Consider the following 6,179-nt stretch of genomic DNA (forward strand, 5'->3'; position numbering starts at 1 on the left):
AAGTCGTAGCCGACGAACAGTGATCGGGGCACCTAGAAAGCATTTAATTTGTACAAAAGGTGAGTAAACCTATTATTATTATAAATTATCTAGAGTTTATTTTTAAATACTCTTCATGGATTTTATGAAACGAAAATGAGATTAAAATGGGATTTTTGATGTTTTAGAAATAAATGTGATAAATAAATATATTGTCTTGATTTTATGAAATAAGAAACTTTTGATTAAAAAATTGAGTAATTAGAGGCTGCCAATTGTCTTGAAAAATATATTTTCCTATGAATGGCTTATGATATATGAGTATATGTGGCTATATTTTATAATTGCATTGGGAATTTATGTAAGCTGCCTTTTACTATGCTGGCTGGGTAAATAAATAAAAGCCACGTTATACTGTCGAAATTTTATTAAAATTTGTGGGTTTAGTCACTGCATTAATAGGTTTTCGTGGACTGCCTATTAGAGGGGCACGATAAACCCGGTTATATAGTTACTCCGGTTGTGGAGGCGAGGAGGGTAACTCCCGGAGTAGTGTTAGAGCTCACTTCACGTTGAATCCCCACGTGAATGTGTAACTCGGCCAACGCCAAGGAACGACTTGTTTTCAAAACTAACATGTGTTTAACATGTAAATATCTTAACAACCTTGGCGGACTCGGTTAGATGCCTCGGCCAAGGTATCCCTGAGGACTAGTTTTGGCTTGAGCCTTATTTTTAATAAAAGTTATAAGCCTTAACAACTGTTTTGGTAAATTACAAATATTTTATGGTTTAAGAAATAAATTGAAAACCTTATGAAATGGTTTGTAATTTGTTGTTTAAACTTGCCTCCATGTTACTCGCCTTTAGATATTTATGATAATGTCTGTTTACTCATTGAGATTACAAAATCTCACCCACCTCCTTTCCAAATATTTCAGGCCTGTGGTAGCTTGTGGATACCCGATTTTGTCGAGGATTCCAATTGACCCCTCTATCACACAAACAGTAGGTTACTATCACCAACACTTGGTGTATTTATGGGCCACTTGTTATTGTAATTATTATTGTACATTATAACTTTGTAAATTATTGTATGTATAAATTTATTTTACTTATAAGTTACAAAAGATTACTTACACGTGTTTCTATAAATATTATTTTATATAAAAATGTTATATTTTTGTCTTTTGATTTACTCGAGTCGAAAACGACTAAAAATTGTTTAAAACTGGTATGTAAGCCTTACGGGGTTCTGATTGGTATTTCGGGTAATGAGTATCAATCGGGACATCACGACAGTTGTCATGGGCCCGAGGGAGGTTCCGAGTTGTGACATGTTGGTTGAGTTCACCCTCACGTGGTGGTTTGGCGTGAAGTGAACTCTAAAGTTTTAACCTCAGAAGTTATCCAATCGTGCCTCTCATACTGAGGTATGAATATAATAGGGTTACCGTGGCCCTCTAATAGGCTGGTCCACGAAATTCGTCCACTGCAGCAACCAATTTATAACCCACCAATTCAATAAAATTCAACAGCATGACATGTCAATTATTTTATTTTCAACCTCTCAAGGTAAATTAACAGTTCATACATTTTCAACACAAATACCAATTCAGCCATTCATGCAAATATTATCATAAGCCATTCAATTCAAAACGTAATTTACAATACAACAAGTAGTCTCCAATTATTCCATTTTCAAAACCATCTTTCAATTTCAAGACAATTTATAAAATCATTTCATTTAATCACATTTTACTTATAAAACATAAAGATTTACCATTTAAACTCATTTTTCTATCAAATCACAAAAACGAATAAAAACTACTTTAGATAATTAAGACGATAATAAGGTTACTCACAGTATCAGGAGTTTAAATTTTGGAGTACTCCGACTATTGATCATCGGGTGCAATTTCTTTGCCCTTTTTCGGAGGATTCACCATCTAGACATAATGCACAATAAGCCATTTACTACATTTGTGCTAAACCATTGTAAAACCAATTTAGGCTTTATACTAATGCATGAAATGGGATGTGAAATACTCGAGTAACTATTTAAGTACGGTGTTCAATATAAATTCAATTATGTACCTAAATAAAATGGTATTGGCCTAATTCGATCTATCACCAGATTAATTGGCCAATACGTCCAATTTAACTCCAATTAACTCCATTTTTCTTCCAATTCTCCAAACCATCAAACACAAGTCAAATAGCATAAAATTTAGCAAAATCATCCTCACATTTTTTCTTGAGAATTTCAACCATGGTGAGTGCATCAACACTATGATTTTCCTACTTGATTTTCTCACCATAATTCATCATTTCCTAACCAATTCACTTGAAATAAAATCAAATCTACCATCAACACTCTACAAGGAAGATTCGACCAATGATGAACTCATGAGGAATATGTGAATTTCAAGCTTAATTCTTACACTTAACACCATAAACAACTAAAAACATCCATATATCTTAAAAATTATCTAAATCATCATCAAATTCTCTCTCTTAGGGTTTGATCAACACACTATCCTTTATGATATCTTGTATTTCAACCATAGAAAATGCAAAATAATGCATAGGAAAGATAGATCACAAGCTAGAGTTAAGGAATTTCACCTTTGATGGCTTGATTACTTGAAATCCACCAATTTTCTCTTGAATTTTCACTCTAGGGTTTTTGTTCTTCTTTTCTTCCTTTGTTCTTGCTATGGCTGGCCATAAGAATGATTGTGGAAGAGTTCAAATTGGCTTTATAAAGGAAAATATTAAATGGACAAAAATTTACCATGTGTCACCATTCCATTGGTCCATGTGTCATACTTACCCATTAAGCAATCTCTCTCCATCATATAAATTTCCTCAATTATCCATGATAATATTGGCTAAAATCCATGTGCTGGACAAGTGTTGGGTGATGTAAAATTACAATTTTGCCCTTGGGTGGAAAAATGACTATTTTACCCCTATGCTCGAAAATATATCAAAATTAAAATTTTTCACTTCTTAAACTCAAATTATACTCCAAATGATCAATCTTAGTCAAAAATTTCATCCAACACTCACATCTTAACCTCGAGTAGCAAAATGACCATTTTGCCTCTAGGTCATGAAAATTCTAATTTGACTCCAAATCTGTCCTCGAACTCCGAATCACCATTTTAAATCATTATGGGGTTTTAAAATTCTCAATTTCATCTGAAAATCTCTATTTGGACTAGTTCGAGGCTTAATTCAACTTAATTGTACCCTTTGGTACAATACCGTTCTTTAACGATTTCTAAGGTACCTAAGTAAGCAAACATGCATTCTTATGTAGAAATGGCATAATAAACATATTGTAGAGCTGGGCTTGACACCTTGTGACTATGTGTGTGCCTACAGGGATGGTGGTAAGCAGGGACGGTGGCACTAATTCCGCTTGTGATTCTTGCCTATTGTGCTTTGATGCCATCCGTGGAGATTACTCCGGGTGATGTAGATGTCGGGAGATTACTCCAGTTGATGATTTGATTATCCGTCAGCTGCTTTGATGTTGTGCGTGATTTGTTCTCCTCCCATTACTTCAGCATGCATGTGATCTATTCTCTGCCCATTGCTTTGGCAGGCGCGTGATCTGTTTCTTTGCTAGCGGCTTTGCCCTGAGTGTGATTTAATTCTCCTCTAGTTAGCCACCGAGCATGATTTGACTATGTTTGGGGGAGGACCACTAGTTGATTTGATTTGCATATGACGTGAGATAGTCATGAGAGGCTTAGATAAATGTGATATGAATATGATGTGATACTTTGACGACTAGAGTATGCCGAGGAGAATGATGTGAATAACTTTGAACAGCTTCGAGGGGAAGCCTATAGATATGTGTGATGATCTTTGGAGACATTGGGAATGATGTATGACCTCACATTAGAGATTTAGGGATAGTGATATGCCTTACATTTGGAGATGTTTGTGGGATTATGTGGTTTCAACGAGAGTGTAATATTTATATATGATTTTTTTATCTGCACCATTCACTGAGTATTGTAGTAGTCACCCATTTGTACACCGTGTGTAGATAAATAGGCCACAGAGCTGTGTGGTAAAAGTCACCCCATGACAAACCGATTTTGGCATTTGGCAGGTCTTCATTTTGATGTTTTCACTCTGTTGAGTTTGTCACAACTTTCCGCACATGGTTGGCTTTGATGCATGTAGGCACGATGTGCCATTTGTACTTGTGCAAGGGTTGATATGTATGAACCTGATTTGATTGGCTAATTTATGGCATTATGAATATTTGTATGAATTATGTGTTAGGGAAAATGTATTATGTTGGAAATAAGATTTTATTTCGGAATATTTGGTTATGAAATCCCTTAGCTATGTGTTGTATGATTGTGAACTCTGAAGCTTGCTCGGGTTTAGTGGGTTTACGTGTTAGGCTTGTGCACCAGTCACAGACCCCTGGGTTTGGATCATGACAGAAATTAAGCAGTATGTGCAATTACTTAAGTCAAGTCTCAAATGCTTTAAATATTAAGGTCAAGTAAAATTAAAAATAATGTAAGTTTTAAACTTGACCAAGACAATAACCAAGAATATTTTTCTTGAAATTCAAAGAGTTCATCCTAAACAAATTCATAAGCATAGACATGGAGTCAATCTTGAAATAATCATTTAAGTGCAAACATAAAGCATATTTCAGGTGTTGTTCTTAGACTAAGCATTTACACATTTCAATTTTTCAAAAAAAAAAAAGAAGATTTAATCAAGATGAGCACATGAACATTTCATTCTCAAAAGATAATGTTTTCTATGTAATCACATGAGTAATAATAAAATCAATAAATTCAAGCATTGATGAACAATTTCCCATCTTTCAACAAGTTTTGCAAGTTCGAGAACATGTATGTGCACCAACTGATCATAAAAGTGTTCATATTGCATGTTTTCAGGAACCAAGAATCATCTTTGAAAAGAAATTCATAGAAGAATTTAAGTACAATGGACAAGACGTGAAGTAATGTGTCACGACCCGGAACCTCCATCGGGCCCATGACAACTGTCGCGACGTCCCGATTGACACTCATTACCCGAAATGCCAACTGGAACCCCGCAAGGCTTACATATCAGTTTCTTTCCTTTCCTGTGAGCAATCGTTGTTAAACATTCCATTTAAAGCAATTACCGGTCGTTTCCGGCTCAAATAAATCCAAAGAAATTTTTTTTAAAAGGATTTATAGACAAATATCACTATTCAAAATATTGATTAAAATATAGCATTTTTATATAAAACAATATTTATAGAAACACGTGTAAGAAATCTTTTGTAATGTGTAAGTAAAATAAATTCATACATACAAAAATTTACTAAGTTATAATGTACAATAATGGTTACAATGACAAGTGGCCCAAAATACACCCAGTGTTGGTGCTAGAAACCTACTGTCTATGTGGTAGCGATGTCAACTGGAATCCTCGACAAAATAGGGTATCTACAAGCTACCACAAGCCTGAAATGTTTGGAAAGGAGGTGGGTGAGATTTTGCAATCCCAATGAGTAAACAGACATTATCATAAATATCTAAAGGCGAGTAAAATGGAGGCAAGTTTAAACAACAAATCACAAACCATTTCATAATGTTTTCAATTTATTTCTTAAACCATAAAATATTTGTAATTTACCAAAACAATTGTTAAGGCTTATGTCTTTTATTAAAAACAAGGCTCAAGCTAAAACTAATCCTCGGGGATACCATGACAGAGGCATCCAACCGAGTCCGTCAAGGTTGTTATGATATTTACATGTGAAACACATTTTTATTTTTAAAACAAGTCGTTCTTTGACGTTGGTCGAGTTACACATTCACGTGGGGGTTCGACGTGAAGTGAGCTCTAATACTACCCCGAGAGTTACCCGCCTCGCCTCTACAACCGGAGTAACTATGTAACCGGGTTTACCGTGCCCCTCTAATAGGCAGTCCACGGAAACCCGTCACTGTAGTGACTAAACCCACCAATTTTAATAAAATTTCGACAGTATAATGTGGCTTTTATTTATTTACCCAGCATGCATAATAAAAACAGCTTACATAAATTCTCAATGCAATTTATCAAATATAGCCACCTATACTCATATTTCATAAGCCATTCATAGGAAAATATATATTTCAAAATAATTGTTAGCCTCAAATTACTCAATTTCATAA

This window comes from Theobroma cacao, chromosome 5 (genome assembly GCF_053813885.1).
Source record: "Theobroma cacao isolate CCN51 chromosome 5, ASM5381388v1, whole genome shotgun sequence".
NCBI lineage: Eukaryota > Viridiplantae > Streptophyta > Magnoliopsida > Malvales > Malvaceae > Theobroma > Theobroma cacao.